The following is a 15,974-nucleotide window of genomic DNA, read 5'->3' on the forward strand; positions in this document are numbered from 1 at the left end:
CAAGGAGTGCTAGCTGACATTGGCTTCCAACCCAGAATGGGAGCCTTACGAGTAGAAGCTTGAAGATGCTTGGTAGAAGCTGCTTAGAAGACTGAGTCCTCTGTTCTAGCTCTGAATGCGGCTGCCGCTCTTTCTCAGCAGCTCTTGGAGTGACCTCTGAGGTCAAAGCCAGCCTTGGAGCCTCGGCCATGGACCCAGATCATCACGCTCCTGCCCCTCCGAGACCCTAGAACCAGTCTTCCTTTTCCTGTTTCCTGCCACCCTCCTCCTCTTCTTCTTCTTCTTGCTTTCTCTTTCAGCCAATTATTGTTTTTTAATTTGAAGTTTGTGTTCAATGTAAATCAGTTCCGTATGAGAAAGTCACTATGACCCTCCACATAGTTACACAGATACAATGTACAATCAAAGCAGATGTTCAGCATGCAAACATGAAGAGGCGGTGTTCATTTACACATACAAAAGCTTGAGATGTGTTGGAGCTGGTTGTTTTGTATCCCTTTCTAAGGATGGCAAACATTTCCTTTTATTATCAAGGCTGCTCTGCCTATTTGCACCCTGGAACACGTGTGTGTGGTCATGACCGTCAAAGAATTCAGTGAGTGTATATTTCTAAAAAAGGCTTCTGCATACTGAAGGTGCTGTACAAGATTTCCTTTCCAGAATCCAGCTGGTTTTACACCAGTAAGTTGTAATTATTTAAAACACAGGCTGATACATAGGGTGCCTGGGTCACTCTGTTGAGTGGGCATCCAACTTCAGTTCAGGTCGATCTTGTGGTTTGTCGGTTCGAGCCCCGTGTCGGGCTCTGTGCTGACAGCTCAGAGCCTGGAGCCTACTTCAGATTTTGTGTCTCCCTCTATCTCTACCCTTCCCCCACTCATTCTCTCTCTCTCTCTCTCTCTCTCTCTCTCTCTCATAAACATTTACAGTATTTACAGAAATAGCATAAGAGAATTTTTGTGAGTTTAACTCACATGAGTCTCCAGTGTTCAATTTACCTTGTATTTTGCATCTTTTGAAATTTATAAATATGTGCTCAAAAAGGGTCTTTAAAATTTTTACATATTATTTTACGTATGCTGGAAAAAAAAGTACTAGTTTAAAGTTATTTGGGGCCATATTCTTGGAGCTAAAAGAATCTGACTCTCTTTTGGGGAATAGGAGTATATGAAGAGAAATGCCCAGCTTTTAACCTTTTTAGCATATAAATAGGGGTCTGAGTTTAAGAGCTGGTGTGTCCCTTAAGCTCTTTTTTTGTCTGTAGATTTCTCTTCCATTTCTTTTTCCCTCACCTGCAATTTATTTGCAAATTGGATATATTGTTGCTAGGAATGTATTGACATCATAGTGAACTCATGATGTATATTAACTTAAAAAAAAAGTGTTTCCTAGCTGCTTTTGGGGAAAGACCGAGAACAATGGTTTAGCTCAGTAGCAGTGGAAACTCCTGGCACCAAATGATGATCTCAAAATTTTATTTTCCACTAAAAGGAACTAGGAATCCCTGGAAATGACTCATTCTAGGTCTGGGGCAGAAATTGCATAAGGTTGGTTTAGAATGTCTTGTACTAGAAGGCAGTGAAGCTTTCAAACATCACTGGGTCATGTCAAAAGGATCTAGGGGGCGGGGCGCCTGGGTGACACAGTTGATTCAGCGTCCAACTCTTGATCAAGGCTCAGGTCATGATCTCAGGGTTCCTGAGATCCAGCCCCACGTCGGGATCTGTGCTGACAGTGCGGAGCCTGCTTGGGATTCTCTCTCCCTCTCTCTCTGCCCCTCTCCCACTTGTGCTCATGCTCTCTCTCTAAATAAATAAATAAACATTAAAAAAGAAAAAGGATATGGGGGCTAACTTGAGACTTCCACTGACTCCAAGTGGGGCCATGCGAGTGTCAGTAAGAATAATAACTGCAAGGGATTGAAGTACATCAGATATGTATAAATCCATGTGTTCAGAAGTTAAAAAATAAAACCACTTCATCACCTTTGAAGGGCTGCCAGGAAACCAACTCATGCTTTTGAAAACTGGTAAATAGGGGCACCTGGGTGGCTCAGTCGGTTAAGCGTCCGACTTCGGCTCAGGTCATGATCTCACGGTTCGTGAGTTCAAGCCCCACGTCGGGCTCTGTGCTGACAGCTCAGAGCCTGGAGCCTGCTTCGGATTCTGTGTCTCCCTCTCTCTCTGCCCCACCCCCACTCACGCTCTGTCTCTCTCTGTCTCAAAAATAAATTAAAAAAAAAAACATTAAAAAAAAATTTAAAAAAAAAGAAAACTGGTAAATAAAGGGAAAGCATCGAGCATTTACCCTATATGAACTGTGCCTCTAGGTAATGAAATAATTGGTGAGGGAAGTTTCTCTTTAGAGAAAATAGTAAGTAAACAAGGAATGACTGATTTTGAATGTCACCATACTCACCATATTCAGAACCCCCTGGAATGAATGAATCTGGGTGAAGTTCACCAAAGTATGCTAGTATTGCAGAATGAGACACAAGCAGATATTATGTGTATCCTGATAAAAGCCACTATCTACGAGGGAATCTTGCAAAAGACAAAAAAAAAAAAAATCGAATCTGAACCCGATCGAGCTCCTACCTCAAAACATTAATTTATAGGAAATCAAGGGACAGAGAAATGATGCTCCAGTAAGGCAATCAGCAAAATCCAGAAAATTTCCCCAATAACACATCCAAATGGACTTTCTTAACTCCCCCCACCAAGCATCCTCACTGTCCTACCTCAACAGTCACATTGTGGGGCACCCGGGGGGCTCAGTAGGTTAAGCATTCGACTCCTGATTTCGGCTCACATCAGGATCTCACAGTTCATGAGTTCAAGCCCCACCTCTGGCTCTGTGAGGAGCCTTCTTGGGATTCTCTCTCTCCCTCTCTTTCTGCCCATCTCCTGTTTGTGCTCCCATGCTTGCTCTGTCTCTTTTTTTCTGTCTCTCAAAATAAATAAATAAAACTTAAAAAAAAAAATCCAGTCACATCATGAACCTTGTCACCATCCCAAGCTTACCTACCTTGAAAGTAACTAATTCAAACATTTTACTCTGCACTTTCTGGTCACGACTTTCCATGCTTCCCATTCTTGTTTCGACTGTTTCCCCTACAACTATTCTCAGATGCCAGCAGACTTCCATTCTGTAGGCTTATTTTCTCACAAACTATTAGCTTTCTTCTTTCCTCCTTTTACTCCTTATTCACCATAAGTTTCGTGCTGCATTTCCTGAATATCCTGAACCCCCTTATCTTTTTATCATCACTGTTTAGCAAAATCTGCAACCCCGTGTGACTAAGCTCTCTCTACTTCCCTGATGTCTGCATGAGAGCCTCAGATGCTGTAGGAAGAAATCCTGTGGAAGGGGAGAGGGGTGCTACTATTCACTTGTGCTGAGCAACCTCGGCAGTGCTCTCAACACTTTCCAGAATCCGTTCTCCTTTTTATTAGACACACTGTGTTGCATCTGCAATGATGCAACTTTCCACTAAAAAAAGAAACCATTTAGGGATGCCTGGGTGGCTCAGTCGGTTAAGCCTCTGACTTCATCTCAGGTCATGATGTCACTGTTCATGGGTTCGAGCCCCATGTCAGGCTCTGTGCTGACAGCTCAGAGCCTTGAGCCTGCTACGGATTCTGGGTCTCCCTCTCTCTCTGCCCCTCCTCCTCTCTCTCTCTCTCTCTCTCTCTCTCTCACTCAAAAATAAATAAACAGTAAAAAAATTTTTTAAAAAGGCTATTAGATGGGACTCCCTCAACACCCTGCTCCCAAAGGCACAAACCTCTGTCTCTGTCCCCAGCCTCTCCTTTCTTCCTCTTGTTACTGAAGAAGTGTCCCTACCCTTATGCACAATTACTTCTTTGACCTGTGTTTCAGATGCCCACCTCACACTTCTGGAAACTTTTCCTGTGGCTTATACCTTCTCATTCTCAGCTCTTCCAACTGTGCATCTATTATTAAATAGTTTTACTGAGGCACAATTGACAAATAATAAGTTTCGCATAAAGTGTATAATTTGACAAGTTTGACATATGCATATACATGTAAAACCATTAGCACAATCAAGATAGTAACCATATCCACCACCCAAAAGATTTCCACACGCCCCTTGCTAATCCTCTGCTCCTGCCCCACTTCCCCAGGCAACCACTGATCTGCCTTGTGTCACTTGAGATTAGTCTGTGTTTTCTAAAGATTTATATAGATGGTATCAACCAACAAATACTCAGATGCTTTTGTCTGGCTTTCATTCCGCATACTTATTTTGCGATTCATTCATGTCGTATATAAATAATTCATTCTTTTTAATTGCCGAGCAGTATTCCAATGTGATTCAAAACCAAAATTTGTTTATCCGTTCACTAATTGCTAGACATTTGGGTTGTTTTGAGGTTTCGGCCGTTATAAATACAGCTGAAAAGAACATTAATGTACAAGTCTTTGTGTGGATGTCTGCTCCCTTTTCTCATGAGTGAGTACCTAGGAAAGGCTCGATCGTAAGGAAGGCTTATGTTTAATTTTTTAAGAAACTGTCAGACTGTTTTCCAAAGTGGTTGTACCATTTTACATTCCCACCAGCAACGAGTGAGAGTTCCAATTCCTCCACATCCTCACCAACACTTAGGATGGTCACTGATGTGGAGAACAAAGTCAAAAGAAAAAAAAAATTAAACTTCCTTATAAGTTAGCCCATTGGCAAGGACTTGGGACAGGCAGGGTGACCTTCTTCCAAGGAGCTCAACTGCCCCCATGTTAATACTATGTTAGAGGCAAAAGGCAACCTTAGCTTGACATTAGCCTGACCTCCAGGATCCCATAAAAATCCCTTTGGAAACTTCCTTTATCTCTACCTTGGCAAGATACATGTTAGCAATCATCCTCCAAGCGTATGGATCACTGATATACATCTGAAGGATCTTGTGACTAAGGTTTTACCAGACGGTGGTGGATGACCTTTCCCCAACAACAGCTAGCCCCTCAAGGTCCTGGAAACCTTGCCTCCAAATTCTTTAGAGACTTACACTATCCCTACCCTCCCCCCCCCCCCGGCTTTGAAAGTATATAATGCACCGCTCCTCGTAACCCCAATGCAGCTCTTGCTGCCCACAAGTCTTGTCCCTGTGCTTTAAAAAGTCACTCTTTTTGCACTGAAGACATCTCAAGAATTCTTTCTTAATTGTTCATTCTTGTTAATTCTAGTGATTCTCTCTTTTTTTTTTCTTTTTTGAATAGACTTCACACATAGTGTGGAGCTTGAACTCAAGATCCTGAGGAGATCAAGACCTGAGCCGAGATCAAGAGTTGGATGCTTAACCCACTGAGCCACCCAGGTGCCCCCTACTTTTAGTGACTCTGATAGATGTGTTGTGGTTTTTCACGGTGGTTTTCATATGCATTTCACTAATGACTAATGATGCTGTACATCTTTTCCTGAGCTTATCTGTGATCTGTGTATCTCCTTTTGTGGAATGTCTGTGTAAACGTTTTGCCCGTTTGAATTGGGTTGTTTCCATTTTTCAATATACCATTGTCTCCAGCTCCTGACCTTTTTCCTCTTCCAGCCACAGTTCCTGTGCTTACTCTCCCCGCCCCCCACTACTCAGTTGACTCCAATCCTGCTTCTGTTCTCTCACTTCACTGAAGACATTTTTGGGTTTGATTGTTTGTTTTTTAAGTTTATTTAAGTAATCTCTATGCCCAACTTGAGGCTCGAACTCACAGCCCAGAGATCAAGAACCGCACACTCTATCTACTGAACCAGCTGGGTGCCCCCAAACAGTTTTTTAATTAAGAATAGCTAAGACTTGGGGTGCCTGGTGGCTCAGTTGGCTAAGCTTCAATGTTGGTTCATGAGTTCGAGCCCTGCATCAGGCTCTGAGCTGACTGCTTGGAATTCTCTCTCTCCCTCTCTGCCCCTCCCCCCCCCAATAAATAAATAAACATAAAAAAAAGAATAGCTAAGACCTTTATGTCTCTAAAGCCAGTGGACAATTCTAAGCATTCATCTTACTTGGCCTTTCCACATATTTGACCATTCCCTCATTCTTGGATCCTCTCTCTCGGAATTTGATGACACCATGCTCTCCCACTCTCCCTCTTTTGACATGCCTTTCATGAGTTCCTTTTAGACTCATCCTCATCTATCAAAGCCATTACATTCTTGCATCTTTAGGTTCTACATAGACCCACTATTTTCTCTGTAATCTGTATTGCCTCCTTGATCCTTAAAGAGAAGACTCTGGCTGCTTCCATTTTGACCTTAAGCTTTCTAGTTGGGTTCTTCTTTCCAGGGGATCTCTTGGCTCAGGTGGAAGATCCTGAGGGCACAACATCCCCTAATGGGAACCAAAATCGCCTCCTCTGACAACTGTCCTGACATGGCAAGACCTCCTGTAACTGACCCCAAGACAATGGTCGACCTGACCTTTCCTGCCCACATGCACGTGCCCACCCACCTTTGCCCCACATTTTCCTTATATAAACCTGGAAGTATTCTCAGCACTTTGGAGGCAGTCTTTGAGACACCTGTCTGCTGTCTTCCCAGTATTGGCCTCGCTGACATAACTTCCTTTCTTGTTTCCCCACCACTCCTCTCTCTGCCTTTGGATTTTGTCAGTGGTGAGCCCTGGAACTTGTCTGGGACACCCTCTCCAGGTGCTCTAGCAACCCTGTGTCCTGGCTAAAGTCCATCTCATAAAAATCCACAACTTCAAATATAATTCAGTTGTCTACTTAACATCTACACTTAGTTGCTGAAAAATGCATTGTAAACTCAACATATTAAAATTAAACTCATGGGATTCTCCCAAACTTGGTCTTCCCTTCTTCTTGAAAAACCAAAACCAAAACAAACAAACAAAAAAACAAACAAACAAAAAAAACCAGTAAAGGGTAGATTATGCTGTGTCTCTGTGAGTGGCGTTATCATCCACCAGTCATACAGGTCAGAAACCCAGAGAGCATTCTGGAGCCTTTCTACCCCTCATGCTTCTTATTTCTTTTTTTTTTAATTTTTTTTTAAATTTTTTTTAACGTTTATTTATTTTTGAGACAGAGAGAGACAGAGCATGAACGGGGGAGGGTCAGAGAGAGGGAGACACAGAATCTGAAACAGGCTCCAGGCTCTGAGCTGTCAGCACAGAGCCCGACGCGAGGCTCGAACTCACGGATCGCGAGATCATGACCTGAGCCGAAGTCGGATGCTCAACCGACTGAGCCACCCAGGTGCCCCTCATGCTTCTTATTTCATATATTACCTCTATCCTATCACTTTGTGGCAAACACCATTTCTTATTAGCTAATTGTACTCACCCATTACTGAGGGGGTTAATTTTGCTATCTCTCATGAGGGTGTTTGATTTGATGTGGCTTGAAAATAATATAACAACAGTACAATAAGATATTTTGAGGGAAAGAAAGAAAACCCATTACATAACTTTTATTTCAGTATATTAGAATTATTTTTATCACTTATTGTTAATCTCTTTCTGTGCCTAATTCGTAAGTTAAAATTTACCATAGGTATTACACATAAGAAAAAACATAGTGTATAACGGATTTGGTGCTATTTGGGGTTTCAGGAAGCCACTGGAAGTTTTGAAATATATCTCCTGCAGGAAAGGGGGGACTACTGTACAGAACTCAAATTTTATTTACTTATTTATTTTTGAAAAATGTTTATTTATTTTGAGAGAGAGAGAGAGAGAGCACATGCAAATGGGGTAGAGGCAGAGAAAGAAAGAGAGAGAGAATCCAAAGAGGCTCTGCACTCTCAGGGCAGAGCCTGACACAGGGCTTGATGTTATGAACAGCCAGATCCTGACCTGAACCAAAATCAAGAGCTGGACGCTTAACTGACTGAGCCACTCAGGGGCCCCAGAACTCAAATTTTATATATTCCCGGGAAAGGGGGAAAGGGAAGGAAATAAGTAGAAGACAAATAATTCCTTTTATTCAAGTGACATAGAAGTGGTGACATCACTTCACTTGCATTTTTCACTGGTGGGAATGTAGCCATATGGCCATTCCTAGCTGTAAGGGAGGCTGGGAACTGTGGCCACTGTCTGATAAGCTTTGTGCTCAACTAAAAGTGTATTAAATTATGGTAGAAGTGGAAAAGAGATTTTGGAAGACAGCTAACCCTCTGATATTCCTGCTACCAACCGCTTTGCTCTTTACCTGTGTATACTACAGTTTCTTGACTACTCAGAGCACTGAATAACTTAAGAATCATATCTGTTGGTTGGGGGATGTGACGTACTTGCAAAAGAATCAACCCAAGCTTCTTCAGGGCATCTTCGAGAGCTAACATAATTATATTATTCGTCCAAAGCTTGTATGCTGTTTTGTCCAAACAGTGTCTCAGTTTTTGTTTCAATTTGACTAGGAGGATGGCAATTAACCTACAGGTATTTTTCCAAATGGAAATAAAGAGGGTAAAATCATAAAATGATCTTTTGAGAGGAGGTTTTATGTAACCGAAATTTCATGGAGCCATTTAAAAACATTCTAGCCGGACCCAAATAATCTGTTCTCAAATTCATAGGGGAAGGAATATTTAAAACACAAAGAATGAAAAAAAAAAAGATGAAAGAATATTTTATATTAAACCTGGAAAAGGAAAGTCAATGGGTGGGGCTATGACAGTTGTCTTCCGTGAGTTGCCAGCTTGGAAGATTTATTGTTTTCTGTGTAACTCAGTAAGGCTTGGTGCATGGAAGGAAAAGGGATGCTAGTATGATAGGAGTGAGTTAATCAAGGGGCACCTGGATGGCTTGGTCAGTTAAGCGTCCGACTCTTGGTTTCAGCTCAGGTCATGATCTCGCAGTTGTGAGTTCAAGCCCCACATTGGGCTCCGTGGGGCAGTTCAGAGCTTGCTTGGGATTCTCTCTCTGCCCCCCTCTCTGCATCTCTCCTGCCCATGCTCTCTCTCTCCTCTCTCTCTCTCTGTCAGAATAAATAAACTTAAAAAAAAAAAAGAAGTAGGTCAACTTATATAACAAACTCCTAAATTTTGATAGCTTAATTGTAAATAAAAACTGTGATTTCTTGGTATGGCAACAATTCAATGGGGTGTTCCTGGTTGGACCACCATTGTAGCTCTCGTCCAGTGGTGGTGTAGGGACCCAGGCTCCTAAGTGGACTGCATCCCTTAGGGCTCCACAGCCCTCTCCTGCACGCCCCGTGCTTGGGCAGCAAAACCAGGAAGAGGGACAGCTGCGGGAGATTGCAAGTTTAATGGACCAGCCTTGAAAATGGCGTGTATCAGTTCTAACCACATTTTATGGGCTAGAACTCAACCATAAGGCCAAAACTGATTGTAAGGAAGATGGCAGAATACAGTCTAGTTCAGTAATGAGAGGAAATATGTTTGTTCATTATTGACCCCATCTCTGCCATGGACTGCCCTTATAGTCACCAAATACTCTTTCATTCTTCTTCCCATATACAGATTTTCTCCTATCTCCTCAAAGAAAACAACCACAAATCTAACTCAGCTATTGCATTCTGCTCCAATCCACTGTTCCCAAATATTGCATAGATCTCTCTGGCAGATCTAGTTGAGGTTTCTTGTGGTGTGGACATCTATGAACTAAATAGATGAGTTGTCTGCCTGCCCTCAGTCTCCAAGCATCCATGTATCCCTAACAGACTATGATGGAATGGTGACTGGGTAGTCTCAGTAAGTTACCCTATTTACAGAAGGGAGAGTAGGAGACACAATAATCACCGATCTACAATAATGGTAAAAGCACGCTGGGGAGCCATTATGAAGTCCCCCTACTAAGGCAGGGGATTTGGAGAGGGAGAAATGTTCCTTAGGTTAGACTTGATCTACTTTGAGAGGGTCTCTTTTGTCCATTGTTTTCTATAGCCTCTGAATCCACCCCCGGTAAGGTTCTTCTGTGTCTGCTTAAGTACATCTGAAGTGGATATTTTGGAGGATGCTTCCTTGGGACTGTACAGCCTTCATGTACATTCATTCTTGTGTAAGTTTTGAGGCTCAAGGACTGTTTTGAGTCAGAATACAGTTAAAGATTTTTTAGTATGTTTTGTGGCCTCTTTGGTAATACAATAGCCTTAAAACGTTATTGGGATTCCTTTCTATTTGCTTCTAGTCAGTGCTATGTGCCAGTAACTGTACCTAAATTTCTTCCCCAAGCTTAATGCTCAACCTTGATTAGTTACTTTACATCGTCACCAAGTTTATTTGTTTCTTTGAAGCTAGCTGTGCTAATAGGCTTGGGTGAGAAGCCCCATGGCCCTCAATCTCGCCTTTACTAAAAGTCCATTTCTTTCCTGAACTTATCTCTTTCTTATAATATTTATTGAAGGCAGCCCATAGTAGCCAATGCAGACTAACGCTTGCATGGATTGTTTTGGGCCATCACCGCTGGAGCTGTGCCCTTAGAACCTACAGGCCTGCTTTCTGAGTTAGCACAGGCCAGTTTATACCAAATATTTTGCCATTGTAAATACCTTTCCCAGCCTTTATTACTAGTTCTCTTGTCACCTCACTGCTAAGCCAATGTCACATATCATAGTGGTTTTTGGGGGGAAGAAATGGCAGCACTCTATTTCAAGGTACAAAGTTTTATGCAAGTTAAGTTATGCTAGTTGCTCTACAAGGCAGTCCCCAAATTTCTATTCCATAGCACAGTGAAATTCACTTCTTGCTCTGACAGTGGTCCAATGTGCATATTCCTAGTCAGGTATTTCTCCTGGGAAGCTTTCCTCCAAACTGAGCATCAGGGACCTCATTTTAGGGGCTCTGCCATTTCTCCCTCTCTTTTTAAAAAATTTTTGCTTGGTTTTATTGTCTTATTCAAACAGATTTTTTTTAATCTTTTTTTTTATTTTTTTTTAACGTTTATTTTTGAGACAGAGAGAGACAGAGCTGAACGGGGGAGGTTCAGAGAGAGAGGGAGACAGAGAATCTGAAACAAGCTCCAGGCTCTGAGCTGTCAGCACAGAGCCTGACACAGGGCTCGAACTCATGGACCGCGAGATCATGACCTGAGCTGAAATCAAAAGCTTAACTGACTGAGCCACCCAGGTGCCCCCAAATAGATTTTTAAAAATTTTCTTTTCATCATGATAAGCATACTCTTTAGTCCCCATCACCTATTTCACCCATCCCCCCATCCCTCCCCGCTCTGGTAACCATCAGTTTGTTGTCTATACTTCCAAGTCTATTTCTTGATTTGTTTCTATTTTTCCTTTGCCCTTTTGTTATGTTTCTTAAATTCCACACGAGTGAAATCATGGCATTTGTCTTTCTCTGACTTATTTATTGACTGACTTATTTCACTTAGCATTATACTCCCTACCTCTATCCATGTTGTTGCAAGTGGCAAGATTTCATTCTTTTTATGGCTGAGTAATATTCCATTATGTATATATACCACATCTTTTTGATCCATTCATCTATCAGTGGACACTTGGGCTGCTTCTATAATTTAGCTATTGTAAATAATGTTGCAATAAACATAGTGGTGCATGTATTCTTTTTTTTAAGTTCTTTTTTTAATGTTTATTTTTGAGACAGAGAGAGACAGAGTGCAAGTTGGGGAGGGGCAGAGAGAGAGGGAGACACAGAATCTGAAACAGGCTCCAGGCTCTGCCAGCACAGAGCCCGACGCGGGGCTCGAACCCACAAACCGTGAGATCATGACCTGAGCCGAAGTCGGACGCTTAACCGACTGAGCCACCCAGGCGCCCCATGTATTCTTTTGAATTAGTGTTTTTATATTTTGGCGGTAAATACCCAGTAGTGCAATTACTGAATCCTAGGGGTACTTCTATTTTTAACTTTTTGAGAATCTTCCATAACCATTTTCTGTAGTGGCTACACGAGTTTGCATTCGCACCAATAGTGCATGAGGGTTTCTTTTTCTCCACATCCTGGCCAACACCTGTTGTTTCTTGTGTTGTTGATTTTAGCTATTTTGACAGGTGTGAGGTGCTATCTGACTATAGTTTTGATTTGTATCTCCCTGATGATGAGTGATGTTGAGCATCTTTCCAGCTGTCTGTTGGCCCTCTGGATGTCTTCTTTGAAGAAGTGTATGCTCATGTCTCCTAGGGCTCTCCCATCTCTTAATGCCTCTCTCCATCCTCTACATCCAGCTGGCAGAAGAGGGGCAGAGAACAGAATAGAGGTTTCAGTGGCCCAGACCCAGAAGTAGGATATAAGCTTCTGCCAAGAGTGGCTAGAATTTAGTCACGTTCTTTATCGCATTGAAAGAAACCCAGGATATATAGTCTTGCTGTGTTCCCAGGAAGAGGAAGAAATGGGTTTTCTGCACATCTAGCTAGAATCTGCCAAATCAAGAACAATTTTCATAATTATTACAACGATCTGGAAATGAGAGCACGCTGTCGCCGACATTTCTCCGTGGCAGATAACCATCTATCTGAGAGCAGAGATAATTACGTGTTGGGAACAAGTTGGACTAGATTCTCTGGGAGGTCTCTACCAGCGTTGTGGTCAGAGAAGACTAAGAGTCAACTAATAACCACAGCAACAAATTAATTAATTAATTAATTCACATAATTAATAATTATTAATTAATATGTTCACAGGGGTGGCTCAGTTGGTTAAGTGTCCGACTTCAGCTCAGGTCATGATCTCATGGCTCCTGAGTTCGAGCCCTGCATCAGGCTGTCTGCTGTCAGTGAAGAGCCCACTTGGGATCCTCTGTCCCCCTCTCTCTCTGCCCCTCCCCCTCTCATGCACGCTCTCTCACTCTCTCAGAAATATATTGAGTTTTTAGCTGTGCTGAGAGTGCAGTAGGCACTGGAACTTAACATGAGTAAGATATAGTTCTTTTCTCAAGGAGATCTTAGTCTGGTAGAGGGATATAAGCTTGGGAAAAATGTGTTGTAAATCTCTATAAAGCACAATAGGGCATAAAACATGAAGCGATTGTTTCCAACTATGGGATCAGGAGACTGAGAACGGAGAAGTTTCATAGAAAGGATAATGGTGGAGCTGAATCACTCATCCTACCTAATTAGAACAACACCCAGGCAGGCAGATGTTATTCCCATCATTCAGATGAAAAAACTGAGGCTCCGTGTAGTCATGTAATCTGTGCAAGAAGAGTTGGGAGGTGAATCCAGGCCCCTGCTCTTTCTGCTCTGCTACACTTATGCAGACTATACATGGGTTGCTAAATTATAGATGCAGCAGAGTTATCGAGCCCAGTTTTTTAAAGCTCAGCTAATCACACTGATGTTTGCCTTCATTTCCCTTCTAATTGGTTTATTTGGATGGGGGGCAAGGCTAGTGAAGTTCTCTCTTGAGGAGACAAAATTCTTCTGGGCTGGAGGTTCTCATGCAGGCTGCCGCCTCACCATCACATCCTTCTCCTTCCTCCCTTCGGTTCCTTCGGCTGCGTTCCACCCTTGCTGTGAAGCCCTCCCCTGTGGCCCTGGCTTCACGGAGCCAGCTCCAGCTCCGACCTTCTCTAGCACTGATGGAAATGGACTTGAATTGTTCTTCAGTTTGATGACTCTTACCCTCTTCCTCCCCCCGCAACCCTCCCAGGCTATAGGCCCCTCAGGTAGGGACCATCCTATAATTTCCCACACCCCCAAGTACCTGGGCAAGGGCTGAGCCCATGCTCAGGTCCCACCAGGTAATGCTTATGGGCTGATGGCTTTATTCAGGAGACATGAAAAGCGATGTGCTTTTCTCCCGATGTTTTATAATATCCTATTGAACAAAATATAAAGTCGGCAGCCTAGTCTGAGTCCTTTGTTGCGTTTGTGTGTGCGTGCACACATGCATGTTCAAATCTTGTTGGTCTGTGAAATCTAAGAGTTTAGGATCCATAGCCCTAGTGGGTGGTTCCCTAAATCTGTGGGATGTAAGGATCATTTGGGACAATAAAAAATAGATTCCTGGGCTTTGTCCCAGAACTGAGGAACTAGAAAATGAGGGCCTGGGGAATCCATGTTTTCATTTTTTAAAATTATTTTTTAAATGTTTTATTTACTTTTGAGAGAGTGTGAGCAGGTGAGGGGCAGAGAGAAAGGGGGACAGAGGATCCGAAGGGGCTCTGTGCTGACAGCAGTGAGCTCGATGTGGGGCTCAGAGTCATGAATCGTGAGATCGTGACCTGAGCTGAAGTCAGATACTTAACCAACTGACCCATCCAGATGCCCCAGGGAATCCATGTTTTTTGAAAAAAAGACCTGCAGGTTATTCTGATAGTAGGTGGCATTTAAATTATACCTCAAACAATTGAGAGGGTTTGGGCAGATGATGATGGAAGGAGAGGGATAGGAAACGGCCTTCAGGGCAAGAAAAGTGTGAGCAACGGTGTGGAAGTAGAGAAGCAAGTGTTTGGAATGACAGGTGGATGAAATGGGATAAATGGGCCATAAAATGGAGTAATGGGTTTTCTGCTCAGAAAGATAGGTGGTGGCTACATTGTGACAAACTTGAACCTTCTACTGAAAACAGAACTTTCAAGGAAGCACGGAGCAGGACAAGGAGAATTACTGAAATCCTAATATGCAGTAATCATTGTCTTTGGGCAGAAAAAATAATGTCTCACCTTTATTTTGAATCGATGTGGATGCTGTTTGGATTACTAAAATATAACTTAATACACAAGATTTCCTGACTATTACATAAGTAGCTTTTGGCTATTTTAAGCAGATCGCACAGTATGACTTCCATGTTGTAGAAAGCTGTAAATTTTTTTTTTTTTTACAAAAAGATTGAGAAGGGCTTGTGGGAACAAGGGGAGCCCCTGGAGGTTTTTGAGAAGAGTTACAGGTGCTCAGAGTGGGTGGAGGAAGGGAGGCTTGGAAGGCAGAGAGAGCAGGGAGGAGGCTGCTCACATAGCTCCAGGGTGAGGTAATGAGGACCTGCATGGAGGTAGACAGCAGTGGGTTTGATGTCAGCACCATATTTTGTGGTCTGGCTGTGAGTCAGCTGCTCCTTGCTCTTTTTGCCATGTGTCTGTCCTTTACAGACCCATCTGAGCCCCCATGTCTGTGCTGAGTTATATGCCCTCGAAGCAGGGGATGTGCCCCCTTTTTCGGCAGAATCCAGGCAGAGCAGCTGGTAATCAGGTTTTTGATGAATGTGTCTACTTAATGATGATCTTCCCACATAGCTCTCCTGGCTTGGAAAGATCCCCCTGAACCCAGACATCTATTCCTCTGGATCAAATTGTCCTGAATGAACGACGACAGAGAAATGGGGCCAGAGAACAGCCTACAAATAATTCTGAGAGAGATCAGATTTAAAGAGGCGGCAATCCTTTAATCCCAGGTGATATCGCTTCCGCTGCGAACCGTGGAGTCCACATCACCATACAGAAGAACCTTGGCTGCAGTCCTCAGCCACCTGATCCCCAGAAGAGGCAGGGAACATTAGCTATTCCAAAAGTGGGCATGATGGGCTGTCTACTGGGGGTCAGGTGGGGCTGAACACTTAATTTTAGCCACAGCCTGCCTATGTCTCTTCTGGGAGTGATTGGTGTGACCAAGATGCAGAGAACCCTAATCCTATCCTGGCACAGAGGGAACCTGACATTCGCCAAGGCTCTTCTACCCAGAAATTCTACTTTATAAATAGAGGGACCAGTATGCAAGATTGCAGCAAGGGTCACTGAAGCATGTTGCACGGTGATAGAGTGTTGGAATTTCCAGGAGGGAGGGGCATTCTTGGCACTAGATCTAGCCTTCTTGTCTTAGGCAAGATTGCATTGTGGGCTAATTTGGCTTCTTTCTAGATCACGCGAACTTCCATTTTAGTGGCAGAAAGTCCTATATGGATACAAGATCTAGATTGAGGTTTTTACTGATCCCTAAATCTCAGAGATCTCTGGGCAACTGAAATTGTGTATCTGTGTGCATTAACTCATAATTGTGCACTCTGGATATAAATGGCTATGAATTACAATCTTGTGTAGTGAACATTAATTATTTGTGGTCATCCTATAACT

The sequence above is a fragment of the Panthera tigris genome, chromosome D1 (assembly GCF_018350195.1).
Source record: "Panthera tigris isolate Pti1 chromosome D1, P.tigris_Pti1_mat1.1, whole genome shotgun sequence".
Lineage (NCBI taxonomy): Eukaryota > Metazoa > Chordata > Mammalia > Carnivora > Felidae > Panthera > Panthera tigris.